Source organism: Ornithodoros turicata, chromosome 3 (genome assembly GCF_037126465.1).
Source record: "Ornithodoros turicata isolate Travis chromosome 3, ASM3712646v1, whole genome shotgun sequence".
Taxonomy (NCBI): domain Eukaryota; kingdom Metazoa; phylum Arthropoda; class Arachnida; order Ixodida; family Argasidae; genus Ornithodoros; species Ornithodoros turicata.
Window position 1 is genome coordinate 85424205 of NC_088203.1, and position 15754 is coordinate 85439958.

Below are 15754 nucleotides of genomic sequence, written 5' to 3' on the forward strand. Positions count from 1 at the left end.
TAAATGTTTTGTCCCATGGCACGCACATTTGTGGTGTAAGTTCCTCACCCATACAGAAGGGTGCAAAACAGCCTCCTAAATGGTGTATCCTAAAAAAAGAAAAAGAAGGGAAAAGGAAAACAATTTCAAACGGCAGATTCTGCGTAACAGCCCATTCCGAATCGTGTATTCCACAGAAACCGCCATTTCAATGGGTACAGAAAACACCATTTCAGCGAGGTGCATTCCATTTAAACCAAAGCTTAACGTGGGCGGTTTGCAAACACGTTTTGCAACCTTTCAGTTGAGCATGCGGAATGAAAAATGCACGTTTACTTACAAAAGCACCCTGTTTACACGGCAAAGGCAAAAAAAAAAAAAAAAAAGATGCGAAATTTAAAAAAATACCAAAAATTGCCAAAACATTTAGCGTGTACGGGATGAAAACGTATTGGTAGTTTACTTTATTTATTTTTATTGTTTTTATTTTTGCTTTTGAGCGAAAACCTGCTCACCAAAAACGCGTAACTTTTTAGCCAATGGCGCCTATCTTGCCTGTCTCATCGTAAAAATCCGCCGAGTGCGGTACGCCTCCTCCTTCATTTTTGCGTCTGTGGTCTGCATAGATGAGCAGTTGATGCACACATTTTTGCGGTACTCTGATGGAAGGGAGACAGGATATTCTTTTTGGGGGGGGGGGGGGGGGGGGCTTCCTGCGCCTGCGGAACGTAGTACCGGTGAAAGGAAGCTGCCATCCCGCTTGACGTCGTCCCTCTCGCTCGGGCGCATCCATCCTTTTGAGAAAGTGCACGCGAGAACCGCGTGGCCTCTCAAGCGTCAAAGCGACGTTTTCGTCGGCGAAAGTTCGCCTTTTTTTTTTCTTCTCTTCGAGGAAATGTAGTCCGAACGTGCGCTTTCACGGCAGTTAGCGGACTCCGGAATGCTCTTTGGATGCACCTCCGATAATGCCTTCGCCGCATGTTCTTTTACACTGTGAGGAAAGATATGTTACCCTATCGTGGGCAAGGGACGAAGAGAAAGTGTTGCGTCTATTATAGCTTGCTTGCGTGCGTGCGTGAGAAGAGGGCACCCAAAACGCAAACGCTATAATGGACGCAGCGACCTCGTTCTGTGCTTGTGGAATAGGGTTTTCACCATACCTGGGTAAATTACTTTTAAAGTGTAATTAAATTACATTACTCATTACTCCAGTTAGAATATAATTAAATTACATTACTCATTACAAGTACAACGAAAAAGTAATGACATTACTAAGTCATTACTGCGAGCTTGATCACACTCTTCTATTTGTCTCTTCTACATGTCAGGGTGCCACGTATGACGTACCGTTTCACAACCTAGAGACAAAGATGACGCAATGTATCACGGCAACAGGAGACTGCCCGGAGGATGGGGCCCGCAAACAATGATTCCCCAATGCCACAAACCGTTAACCTGACTACTCGATTCTTTTGTAAAAAGTAATGAGTAATGTCATTAAAATTACTGCCCAAATGTAATTGGATTACATTACAAATTACAAGATGTCAAAGGTAATGCACTACATTACAAATTACCAGAAAAAGTAATTCATTACTGTAATTACATTACTACCCCGGTATGGTTTTCACAATGCGCCGTTAGACTTACAAAAGAAAAAGACTCGTCGAAATCCCCAAGCAATCGGCCTTTGTAAGCATATTGAGTTGCGATATGCTTATGAAAGGCGTTTACGTGCATCTTTACGTATATGCGTAAACGCATACGTGAGTCTGTTTTGGAGCCCTACGAGCGATTTGCGCTGAATTTTCATGTTGGTTGGGGGAGTGCCTTTTATGACAACTATTTTGGCCATTCGGGGTATTACTTTTTTTTGGGGGGGCGGGGGGTATGAGAAGTGCTTGGAATATCCCTGCTGCTCACGCTGTGTTCGAGTAATAGCGTGCGCACCCAAAACCAAGACCGTCGGCTTGCGTTCGGGGCACACGGTAGTAGTGATAGTGCACAGTCAATTTGCGCTATAGGTGTGCACGAGCGTGCGCATAGCGCGTGCTATGCGCAGTACGTGCGTAAGGGATAGCGTGGTGGTGCTGCGCACTGCGCGAGGCTCTCTCTGTGCTTTGCGCGTGTGCAGGACCACCAACGCTATCCCTTACGTGCGCAAAGGCGGTCGCGTAGATGCACTAAAACTCACTATTGAAGCCAAAGAGCGTAGGGTGAGATAGGGCCATACGCTATGCAACTAGGTCAGATGTCTGCACAGCTCCCCAGCTTCCCTCTCTCTCCTACTGCCCGTGGAGAGGCCTTATGGATTCGTCTCCCAAATATGGGATCTGTGTTCAACATTTCAAAGTGAAGTGGGCGTGGGTTCTTCTGTGTACCGATGCTTGCCCACGAAACCCCGCTTATTGCCGCCTTGTGAGTGGACAGACACTTTGTCTCGTGGCTTCTCCAAACTTTACCCTCTCCCTTGCACCCAGACAAACTGTCGTAGCGTATTGTGGCCATTGTGGCACTCTAGCGGTGTACGTGGCCCACAGGCCCAATGCACAAGCCTTCTAGGTTTTTTATACACGTCTGCCATTTTGGGAAAGGCATCTCGATCATTGGGATTTTTCCGTCCCCCAAACTCACGCTCCCTCTCTCCCCGAAAAAAAAATTCAATATGTAATGTGACCATAGTTCTCCGACCCCAAGGCGGGACATTGCGAGCGGGTATCCAGCAAATCAAATACCGTGTCACCTCACCAGTTCCCAGTGCCGTTACGTTTCCCTGTATTTTGATTGTTGAGTGATTTCACGCCGAATCAGGCAGGGTGGTCCGGTCAACTTCCCCAATCTTTTTCTTTCAAACATATTTTAAAGCGTTGTCCCTAGGAGGCATATTGGCGCTAAAAGTAGTTGAAAACAATTGGTGGTTATTTTTTAATAAACTATCATTCAGATGTGGGCATTTCGACCGTTGCGCTTCCTGCGAAGTTTGACGCCACGTACCTTCATAACTATTCAACATATTCAGCTGAATGGTTTTTCACGTATTGTCAGGACCTTGAGCCCTGACAAATCATGTGCTGTTTCGAGTCGTCATGTGCTGACATCAAATCATGTGCTGACATCAAAAAATCATGTGCTGTTTTGAGTCGTCAGGAAGAACGTACGCGACTAATATGAACGATGTCACGAGTTGGAACATATGGGATGCCCGCTGTCGAATTTACGCATTTTCGGTAGACACCCCTCACAAAAAGACTGTTGGGTGCGTTGCCCCAAATCACAATACGATGTACTTGCTTTGAGAAGAAAGGGCATTTCGAGACGAACACAATGATGTAGATTACTTTCGAGTATCACAATTGGGAGACGACTAGTGAGGTTTCCAAAAGTACCATATTTTACAAATGAGGCAACTTTGCGATTTTTTATCTCCTCAAAGCAAACCTTAGAATCTGCAGAACTTATAGGATACAATGCTACCCACCCCTGACGATATGTAAAAAAAAAAAAAAGACAACAAAAAAAAAACAGCTGGATATGTTGAATAATTATGAAGATACGTAGCGTCAAACTTCGTAGGAAGCGCAGTGGTAGAAATGCCCACATCTGAATGATTATTAATTAAAAAATAACCACCAATTATTTTCAACTATACTTTCAGCGCCAATGTGCCTCCTAGGGACAAGGCTCTAATATATGTTTGAAAGAAGAAAAAAATGGAGAGGTCGATCGGACCACCCTGCCTGATTCAGCGTGAAATCACCCTGTTGTTCTTTTTCTCGTTTATTTATTGTTTGTGTAGTAACTTTTGAAGTTTGTCTAGCTGGACACTAACGAGGCCCACGTATTCGGAGTGGGCGAGTCTCGGGTAGGAGTTTGTATATTCTTGAGCAAGATTGTATTGTATTTCGTTTGCGGCGTGGCGGTTAACCGTCATTACAGTTTGCAATATTTGTACCTGCCGAGCGCGCATGTTGAACACTTTTACCAGAATGTACGCATATGAACGGAAAATCTTGCTGAAAACGAACTTGCTGGATCGCTGAACTTCCATTTCGTCATTATCGTCAGCGTCGCCGATGATTGATCACATGAATTGATGATTGACAAGACCATTTGCCTCCCGCGGACGCAGCTTGGTGGGCAAAGAGTGTGCAGGTGATCCTTTTCTTTTCTTTTTTTTTTTTTTGCATAACGCACTGTTATAGAGATGGCTTATTAGCGAACGCATCATAATATACCTTTTGCTAGATCGTGGAACGATATGAGCCGCAAGAAGGCAACGTGGAAGTAGAAAACCTTTGTTTCGCCACTTTTTCTTTTTTTTCCATTCTCGGATCGTTCCAGCCAAAAACGGGACAGAACACCGACCCAGTCGTAGGCTGGTGGGACAGCCGGCCCCGAAAGCGGGATCGTCCCGCCTAAATCGGGACGTCTCGTCACATTACATATGAATGAGTAGTTCCTGATTATGCAGGGTAGTATAATAGTAAGATATAATTATTCTGCCCCCCGAAAGGATTTCCAACGACCCTTTCAAATGAATATCCTGCGCAAGCCCCCCCCTTTAATAGTCGTAACTGGACCTCTGATTGGGTGGCATTATATCCCGTGGTAACCATTAGCAACGCATTCTGAAAGACAACTCGTCTGCTCATTAATCTGCCTGAAAATTAGCTCGTTGCCGATAATTAAGGTGTTCTACTGCATCTCAGGCAGAGTATATTTACGCATTACGAGGCTGGACGCATACGAAATCTGCGCGCAGCTGCCGTAATGTGGTCCGTTCGATACTGATTTTATCATTTTTTATTGCCCTACTCGAAAGAAAACTAAAGGCTCGCTGCGATGGTCTCGCGTAATAGCCTATCAAGTTTATAATGTTATGCAGATCTGCAATGGCGTCTATGTCTCCGAAGCGAGGTATACTCGAGGAATCCAGTCAAATTGTTTGCATAGCTTTCTATAGATATCGTCATTGATTGGAACGTGCCTGACACTGGAGTAAGCTGGCAGATAAACGCACAGAGTACACCGCATGCCCTCGTGTTTTTTCGTTTTTTTTTTTCATCGAGATTACGAGATCGAGATTAAGAAAGGAGGGAAAGGGTGTAGGTAATTTCGAACGCGGACACCTGGCTTTTCAGAATTATTGAGTAAACTAGGCTGTCATGCCGAATCTAAAAGTGTGAAAAAGTGTATGCTAGAAGGTATTGTCATCATAAAACGCCGTTATGTACTTCTGCTTCGGCAAGGCGACTTCTGCTCTCCGTAACAGGGATGAAAGTTGAACAGCATTAGGTTAGGTTTCTCTCTCTCTCTCTCTCTCTCTCCTGCACTGAGGTGGGGTGGGTGTCAAGGAGCGGTCGTTCTAGGCGGTTCCGGCATCAGACTATGCCGCCGAGATGTCGTTGCCTCGTGAGTAAACATGGCGGATCACCTTGAAGGAACCGACGATAAAACTTAATATGTATATGTTCCATCGCGGTATTTGGCGATCGTACGTGTTTCATCTTATTTATTTTTTCTTCTTTCTGGTAAAAGCATTTGCGCTTCTGTGTTTGACTTCCTTTAAAAAAAAAAGCCGTAAGCCCGTCTACGGCACTACATAGGAGGGAAACGACATTGATTCGTAAAATACACGTGCCATATGAACATGAAGACGTCCCGCTTTCCTCTTCGGGTTCTTTGGTTTCTTCTAGAACTCACTCTTTACTTGTGGAACGTCAACAAAATGGATGGGAAAGCGATAATGCCCTCCTCCGTAAAGCACACTTTCGGAAGGGAGGAAAGGGAGTAAATGGAAGCTGAAAAGAGCTTCGCTTTAGGATGGCAACGGGCGACGAAATGATTCTCGCTTTGATGATGGCTGTTTCCTCTTTATTTACACCGTCCCCGGGGGGCTCGTCCAGTTGACAGCTTCATTTCGCCTCTTGTATTTTCTCCTGACAAATAGGAGGCGTCTAGTTTGCGATAACAGCTTTCTTTTTGCTACGTTTTCACAGATACGTGCAGCGTTCGTTTTTATTACTAGCAGGTTCACTCACTCAATTGGAGCGTAAAGGTAGTTTGGGTCACGTACAATGTGGTGCGGTTAAAGTACAATATTTCTTTCAGCTCCGAAAAAAAAATAATAAAAAAAAATACGCTGGCGCGGCAGGTACCGAAACTTTTTGCCTGTGATGTATTGGTTGCTAAAAAAAACAATGTAAAAAAATTCAGGTTTTAGCAAATTCTGTCAACTAAGAATTAAAAGCCTCTCTTTTCAATACACTGTGCTCTATTCCGCCATTTTCATAAGCGGAGAATCGTGGGGGCTTTGTAGCTCTGGAAGGCATGTTTTCTAAAAGTGATACAGCAAAAGCTCATGTTATGCTTTGAGATTCTTGAAAGACGGCACCTAGACGCGCGTCTTCATTCATTTCGTTCTTTCTTTATCCCATTGAATTTAGCGCTGCCCCTTCCGCGTCTGATGCAGAGCAGTGGCAGACGATTCCGGTTTAGCCAATAGAAGCGCTCGGACGATCTGATGTCACTACGCGCCCGAAGGAGGACGGGGAGGGCCGCCGCTGCGCGCATTTTTGTACACATAATTTATCAAAATGTGCATTTCCGAAAGGAGATACTTTACGTGGGAGTTCCTCAAGGTAGTGTGTACGTATCAGGCGGTAAAAAAACAAAAATATCTTCGAGAATGCCTTTCATGCTCATTTTATGCTTTTGGCTCTACTTCGAGCCATTGCTGTCAGCTTTTGACAGGTATAGTCCATCGAATGAGCTGCAGCTGATAATTAGATTTTACCTCGTCATTTGCACGGAAAATGAAATAAATGTGGGTTACTAAACAGAGGCCTTGAGTGTACTATTTGTGAAATGTCTGCTCAGTCGTGCCACCTTCCGGGGCTAATAGCAAGGTCGCGGGATGTCGAACCGCACGCTAAAATCTCTCGTAGGTGCAGTGCATAGGCGGCAGCATTTCAGCTTGACATATCTAGCTCATAGGTTACGACTTTTAAGAAAGATATTGGGTTATCCGTGTATTCACACGCGCGACATCACCACGGAATATTCTAGTGGAAGAAAAAAAAAACGATAACTGTGCGGAAGTTCCTCCCCGTCTTATGTCAGTACGTAAAATCGTTTAAAATAAAGCGCAAAACGGTCGCATATCTTACTAAAAGATTGATTTTCTGAAAAGTGCGTTGCACTTTTTGTCTAGAGGTTTGAAGTTAGGAACAGGTTGTGGGACAAAAGTTTACGGAACACGCGAGCGACGTACTTTTTCTTCGTTGCGACACTCTAGCGGCTGACGATAACTGGTGAGTTCACTGTTTTGGAGGGATGGAAGGGTGTGTGGCGGCCCGGGGACGACGATGACGACGTGCCTCTGCTGCCACGCGCTGCGGCGCTGGCACAGCAGTTCTACCGGCACCGTCCTAGTGTCAGGCCACGTCCATCTGCCCGCTGGGACATTCCATCATCGCCGGTCAGGACTCATGTAGGGGAACACCACCTCCTCCACATTTGGTGACCCGAACAACGAACACCATGTTCGGCGTAATTCGGCCATGCAACATCCTAAATTTTTCGGCAAACCAGCAGCGAACCACCCTCTAGCAGGCAAGGCGCACCGGGACCACTGTTCTACCGGGGACCCGCAGGGAGACCACAGTAAGCTGACTTTCCGGCCTTCACCTGCTTCATGATGCTCCTCCCCGGCACTTCTCTGGCGGCAACCGGCAGTCACACTGTCGTACCGGTCGCGGTACTGTCGCCCACTCAGCAACTCACTCAGCAACAATCAACGCTCGGCAGCAATCACTCAGCAAGCACTCATCGCACTCAGCAAGCACTCATCGCACTCAACAAGGGCTCAACGCACTCACCAGACAATCAGCAACCACTCAACCAATCGGCATTCACATCTCATCACTGGAACCCACCCGGATCGCAGCGCTCTTGTTCCCGCCATCCCGCTGCTGTTGCATCAACAGCCACAGGCACAAGCCGTATGCCCAGCCGTCCACCATCTACGAGCCGTCATCATTCTCATCGTGGTATCGACGCGAACCTCAACCGCATGCACCGCTCCGCGTCTGAAGGGGGGGGGGGGGAGTGATGTGGCGGCCCGGTGACGACGATGACGTGCCTCTGCTGCCACGCGCTGCGGCGCTGGCACAGCAGTTCTACCGGCACCGTCCTAGTGTGAGGCCACGTCCATCTGCCCGCTGGGACATTCCATCATCGCCGGTCAGGACTCATGTAAGGGAACACCACCTCCTCTACAGGTGCACTTTTAGCGACACACAGCGGTAGTTCCGGTGTCGCTTGGGTGTGCCTGGGACGTTGAAGCTACCGCTCTGTGTCGCTAACAGCGCACTCTTCCCAGAGCCCTTCCACTCCCTTTGAAACAGTGAACTCATTCGCTTCAAGGTGAATCGCAGTAGCAGACGAATTCTGACTCTTAATCGAAGAAGGGAATGGGAGGCAATGAGAAGGTCTTCTGTATCGAGGTGGCGTTGGTCTGGATCCGCCCTCGGTCTCCGTGCATGTGTGCGTGCAGTCAGGTGTCACCATCGTTTCTGATTGATTTTCGCAGGTGTGGGTGAAGACAGGTACTTTTCATCATGGGGCGGGTGAAGCAGCAGCTGGTGCACGAATAACGACGTGACTTTGCAACCGAATAGTAGAAAATGTGCTTCGTCCCTCATTGCAACAAGCGTGCAGTAAGGGACTACGCAGGCCTTCATCAGTTTCCCAAAAATACGGCAATTCAGAAAGTGAAGTGGGTGAAGTCTCCGGCGAAGCCTTAAATCCGCCATTCAATTCATAAAAATGCCCGAAATAGCCAGCAACGTACGAAATGAAACGCATCTCATACATTGCCTTAGGCATTCTATAGACGACCTTCTGTTTACAGACGTGGGACGTCACGAGAAGTCCGGTTCGAGGATATATTTTGCTGCGGTGGGCAAGAAGCTCGAGGAACGCGTCGGCTGATAAATCTAATAGGAGCCCACCAGCATGCTTTGCGCGACGACATTACGTAATCGATGCCATAGGGCTGTGGCAGGTAAAATACAAAAATGTTTCTTTTCGTCGTGGCGTCACCGTGTCATGTGTTTACGCGAAAATGCAGACCAAAACTAATCAAGTCAGTCAGTCACAACGCATTAACAGTCTACGTGGACCCACGCTGGTGGTGTGTTTATGCAAAAAAAAACAAAAAAAACACACAGACCAGAATTTGCAAAAAATAACGAAAATGAGTTTTCATTCACCATTTCAAACATTTTTCATACTTTGCATAAGTGGCTTTTGGCAATGCACAGAATGCTTAAGCAGAGTTGTCAAGGACGTTTACCGGGAAGCAAGAATTCATACTTTGCCAAAAGAAAAAGCCTACTTTGCCGGTAACATGTATACAGTCACCTGTCCCAACCCGTTTTTCGTGAACAATATTCCGCGCTGGACGGCGTGATAGTTACGGGCCTCGGTGAAAGTGGTTTTGAGTGATGAGGATAACAAGCCATTCCGGTGCCTCAGCCGTGTGCAGAAGGGAAGCGAGATGCAGGTTCTGCTTTGAATCTCATCACAGCGGCCTCCGTGTATATAACTTCATAAAACACGTCAAAAGTTACCGGAAATACTTTTGCTTTTCATTGCATGCTCGACTGCTCCGCCAAAGCTCCTGCTTGTTTGCGCTTCCGGTTTGAACCTGAGTGGTAAAAAAAAAAAAAGAAAAAGAAAACGTTCTTTTTGCAGCATTATTTTTCATTTTCTTTTCATACTCTACCGTGTATACTTTTTTTTGTATTGAGTGTATATAGAGATATTGTATGAGCGAATCAGGGCTCCATTACCGTCCCACTGAAACTGCATTCGAAAGGCATCTTCACGTTCTATACTGGGATTTTGTTTTTGCTGTGCGTGTGTGTCGATGGGATGAATGAGGGCTCTTTGACGGAATCCGATGATGAAGAGCTTTTGTGCGGCGCGTTTCGAGGTCGGATTACCTCGAAATAATGTGAGTCTCGTGAAAGTTTTGTCCTGAAAGCTCACATCGCGGCGCATGCCTTTTTGGACCTCGCCGCCCATATTGTACTCGAGCCTCGAGAGGAGGGATGAAATTTTGCTTCTCAAAACGGCAGCTGTTTCGTCAGTGTTTGTGTTTGTCAGAGTCGGGTTTCAGACTTTGCGGTGAACGAGACGTCTGAACACGACAAAGGATGATCGTTCAAGTTACGAATTTGGCATTGTTTCTTCGGTAGAGTCTGTGTCAGTAGAATGCTTGCTCGTCTTATATTACGGGAGTGAAGAGCTTCGCTCACTCTCTTTTCGCGTATTTACCGTTTGCACACTGCACACGAGTGTCTCTCTCATTGCGTGTATGTTCACTGCACACAGCAACTGTACTTTACTCGACTGAGAGGCGCAATTAGAGTACGGAAAAAGCTATCTTCAAAACGCCCATTTGAAAAAGTGTTTTGAATGGCATACAACTCCCCTGAAATTGTGTTTTCTGTAGAGTATGCCGTTTGAAATGGTGCTATTTGTATAAAACAGCTTCTAGGAGTTCTTAAAAATAAAAAATAAAACGCCCTTCTGCATAGGTTGAAACCTTCACCACAAAGTATGTGTTTCACAGGAAGAGACGTTCACACCACACAGGTGTAAAAAAAAAAAGGCTGTTTAGGCCAGCCTTAGTGCTGATTGAAGTGTCGCAGTTGTCGAAAAAGCCAGGCGGCGGTAGGAATAGGACCTGCCCCTCTTGATTACCGGTGAAGTGCCGCTATAGCAACTACGCTATACGGTAGCCCGACTTAGCGACGACTTGGCATGACGCTTTATTCAACGAAACAGGGCACGAATACACACTCTTCATATTCCCTCCCACATGTTTTTCCCACTCACGCACAGAGTTCTGCAACATAGGACGAGACAACCACATGCGGTGGACGTGATGGGAACTACTAATTATTCTGAGGCTGCCTGGAACATACAAAGACACGACACAAGCCCCGCAAGATGCCCGAGAACACGAGCAATTAGCGCACTTGATCAGTAATCAAAAGGTCCGCTCTCTCTCTCTTTCGGTGACTGCCCATATTTCAACTGTTCATGTTCCCAGCTTGCGTTGTGTTTCTCTGTTTGTATGTTCCAGCCTCAGAACAATTACTTTCCACACTCTAAGAAGAAAAAAAAAGAGCAATTTTAGTCCTTTTAGAGACTAAATGCATTCTTGCACGCTAGCTTAGCTAACTTGTATAACGTTATTCCTTCAAATTCACGAAGAGCACATATTTACGTACTGTTGAATTCGGGAGACCATTGACGAAGTTCGGTGACTATATGCAGCCCCGGGGAATAACTTTCGTGGCTAAGGGAGTAATACGGGGGTAATTGCAATCTTGGGGACTGGAAGCTCCAATTGCTCTCTCTCTCTCTTTATTATTATTATTTTTTTCCCCTTAGAGGGCATCTTGTTTACCAGATGCAGCTGCCTCGTACTTCGTACGTATGTATGTATGTGTGTGAATGAGAAGAAATGTAGGAGTCAGTGTGCTGAGTGCGTGTCCCGTCAGTCAAATGAGACCCCTTATTCACAAGTCGTCGGAAAGCGGATGCCAGCGTGGTCGAATTGGTCAAGGCGCTCGACCGGTAATCGAGAGATGCATGGTTCAAATTCCGCCACTGTCTAGCTTTTTCGATGACTGTCATACTTTCAGCTGTTCATGTTCCCAGGCGACTTGAGGCTTGTGTTGTTTGTCTGTCTGTGTGTTCAAGTTCTGTGTTCTGTCTGTGTGTCTTGTGTGTGTGCGCGCGCGTGCTTGTACGTGTGCGTGCGTGTGTGTCGATCTCATCGTTCATTTATTTGTGTTTGTGTGTCTGTGTGTGCGCTCCAGCTTCAGAACGGTTACCTTTAACCGTATTCGCATGCTGTGTTCCGTGTGTTCAGTCCTCGTTCAGGCTTTCCGAAAACAGCGAACGTTGCGCTCGAAAATAAAGTTTGGACATTTCCAAAGCCTACAAACTTCAAAGTTTCTAACTTTGGTGTATTCTATATAGGAGCTTAGAACCGGGACGCCCCGCTTTCGCCCGTAATTCTGACCAGAAGTATCGATCTTGCTTCCTCGCTGATTGAATCCCTGTCACCCTCCCGCCGCTCGCGCCGCCCACAGTTCAGTATGAATCACCGGTCCCTGAATTTGTGGGCTAATTACCGCCTCGGTCGTTGCCGAATAAAGTGGATGAAAAAAGGGACGTGACTCTGGCACATGATTAAAGGGAAAGCAAATGGTGGGCCGGTAGATCACGACGGTGTCGTTGCGACCCGTAGTAATTTGCCGACAACCCGTTTCCGTTCTTTTTTTTTTCTTTTTTTTTATTGGGCTTTATTAGGGCGTGTTGTCTCTAATGTAAATGTCAATGCCGGTTTTTATGGCGACTCCGCCCTTGAACTGCTTTCGTGACTAGGAGGTGAAAATGATGAACGTTTCTGAAGCGCAACGCTGGGTCTTGAGGACACTTCCTCTGTGTGCGTTTTTGTATAAAGAGGGAAATAGCGATGTTAACTCCCGTGTTATTAAAAAAATAAAAATGTCCCAATTTTCCTTTCTTGAATGCAAATTTTTTGCTCATGTTATTCTGATTCAAACGAGGTAATTGCACGGTTTATTCAGTGCTGTCAAATCAGAAGTGTATAAAGGAAGCAGGTGCGAGTATTCGAATTTCGATTACCGAAGTGAAGAACTCTATTTTCGTTTATTTCAAAATTCTGTTAGTCTAACACATGTGGACTGTTGCAGGTGTGGCAGACATACAAAAGAGACTGTAGATACAAAATTGAATCACATTAATTATCGGCTGAAATGTGAAAACACCGCAGGTGGGATGCTGTTCCAGTCATGCACTGTTCTGGGGGAAGAAGGAAAATTTGAACGTATCTGTTCTTTCTGCTAGACTAAATGTGTGCTTATATCGAGAGGGCAAGGGTATTCAAAAGGTACACTGGTAGGTAGCGCACTGAGTTATTTAAAGATTGGTGCAGGAGCTCGAGTCTCGCAACCTGTAAAAGCGAATAGAGGGTAGGAAGGTTATCCTTGTAACATAAAAACGAAACAGATGTGTAGTAAATAGAAAATATCTAAATAAATCTGGTAGCGCGCTTTTGAACACTTTCAACTTGCTTTGTGTTAGTTACCATGTGTGGTACCATGTGTGTCCCAAACAGATCCACATTGTAAGGTAGGAACAGTGCTGCGAACATGTGCTGCATGTGTGCCCGGTCCGGTTATATTCGCGCTTACTATTCGATACGGTTGTATAAGGACCATGGGCGTTCCCAGGATTTTTTTTTTCCAAGGGGGCAAAAGTGCTTACGGGGGAAGGGTTGGGGGGCAAAGCGTGCAACCCCCAACACCCCTCTTTCCCTGGAGACGGACGCTTCGGACAGTCCGGATGTTCAGAGGTTCACATTACGACATCTGAGAATAATCGTTACTACCTATATGACTAAACTGGCTATTTACTATGACTATTTTCATTTCTATGATTTCTCATTTTTATTTTTATTAATTTTCAATATTATTTATTTTAAGTTTCATTATTTCCACGGCTATTTGCTGGCTATTCGCTATGATGACTACTCACGTGATAACTATAACTGCTCCGTATTTCCTTCCGAGTATGTCACTCCGTATTCGCTACAGTTTCAATATTCCACAGGTCTAGAAATTATTCACGCGTGTACGCGTGATATCACAACTAACAAGAGATAAACTGATGTTCTGAGGCTGGAACAACAAAGAGGGGACAGATACACACAAAGCCTCAAATTGCCTAAGAAATCAACGATGAAAGATGAAAGTCACTGAAAAGGTTAGCCAGCTGTAGGGATCGAACCCACATCGTCTGGATTGCCGGTCCAGGGCTCTACCCTGGACCGGCAATCCAGAAGATGTGGGTTCGATTCCTACAGCTGGCTAACCTTTTCAGTGACTTTCATCTTTCATCACAACTAAGATATGGCCGCGTACAGCTCATTGAAGGGCTACAGTTTTCAGTGGTACGTGTACACGGGTGGCGAGGACTGCGGTCTCCTCATGGCAATCATCTCCTATACGGAAGGCTATAGGGATAACACGTTTCCTGGCTCTCTTCCTGACCGGATAATTAGCCTATAGCACAACTTCCCGGCCTTGGAGCCGTTTCATAACGAACACGCATTGTTGTGAAGAACAGTATGCGGCCGTGTAAGTTATAAAACCTGTTCATGACGACCCTCGGTGCATTTATAAGAGTATAGGCACATTGTTCTCGGTATATCATCTTTCCCCTGCATGTAGTCCGTGGAAATTTAATTACGTTCTCATCAACTAACCCTGGTCCTCAACGAATGGCACTCGACATAATTGAGTGGTGGTTGTGTGCCACATTATAACATTATAGTCGACTCATACGCACACTCGAGACCGCGCTGGCAAACGCGATGACATATTATTAACGGAGCTGCCTCTTTCCCAGTGATGTAACTTCTAGAGAATAGAGGGAGCCATCGAAGACCTTTGTGTTCTGTACGACCGAAACGAGTTAATTTGTCGTCAAGACGTCGCAGCAAATGAATGAGCTTGGCTTTTCGGTTTTCTTAATTGAACGGTCGCATGTTAAGGGGACAGTGCAATAGCGTGACTCGTTCATGACCTGTGTTCCAGTGACGTTATCGCTTGCATTTGGTCGTGCTGAAGACTGTGAGGTGGTGGGTTCGAATCCTATACCACCGGCTGTGCAGTCTGAGGTTTTCCCTGAGGTCTGAGGTTTTCCCGAAGACTTTCCCGACGAATGCCTGCGCAGTTCCCCCTGAAGTACGCCCACGACGCATACTAACCCCCGTGGTCCCCACTCCTTTCTGCTGTCCTCTCTCCATCTGTTCACGTCCGTACGCCGCTCATAGCCACAGTTGCTTCGCGGCACTAACGCGGAACAAAAAAAAAAGTTCCTTTCATTTCGCGTTGTGTTACTTCATTCCAGTTGTGTGGACGAAGCGTAGGGTGGCGTTGGGCCGGATGAAGGGTGGGACATCCTCAGTCTCAGCTCACGAACGTTGGGATTTATTTATTTATTGGATGAGATGAAGTGAAAACAAATGTTGAGTACAAAGGCTGAGGTGAGGTGAGGTAAATTTTCTCAAAAAAGATTGAGGCGAAAATTGAGGTGAGGTCATATTTGTGCACCTCTGCGGGTTGTTTTTCTCTTGCTTCTTCTTCTTTTTTTTTTTTTTTTTTTTTTTTCAGAATGCGAGCAGGTTTTTGTGGAAGAAGGAGAATTTGTGAAGTGACGTGATCAATTTCGCCCTGTATTTTTGTTTTCTCTTCTTTTTCTTTCTGGATCCGCTTTAATTCGGTCGTGTTTTGAGGCAGGATATTTCACGCTGAATATGGGAGTTGTAGCTACGTAGTTCGACAAAAGTGGATTCGGCTGCGGATTGCAAGCCGGTTCCCTCCCCCACTTTAAGAAGCTTAAGCACTCCACTTAAGCATAGCTGACGCAGAAACCTCAGAAAACAGCTCACCTGCACTCGTTCTGCGAGCTGCAATTGCGCTTTTCTATTTTTTTTCTTTTTGTCAGATAACAGTTTTAGGCGGTGGTTACAGCCTCTTTGTGGGAATTGTGTTCGGTTGAAACAACACTGTGGCTGTTCTGACAGAACGCTATATTAAGCACGAAAGAGCACTACCCTCGCATGTCAGTCGTGCGTAGTGACTTTCCGCTGGCGACATCG

The 15754-nt window shown here is 45.9% G+C and overlaps 1 protein-coding gene across 4 annotated transcripts in view; it reads left to right on the forward strand.

The window, feature by feature from the left end:
• Nucleotides 1–15754, forward strand: part of LOC135388728 (furin-like protease 1, isoforms 1/1-X/2) — a 126990-nt gene that overhangs the window by 66363 nt on the left and 44873 nt on the right. The window lies entirely within an intron of this gene.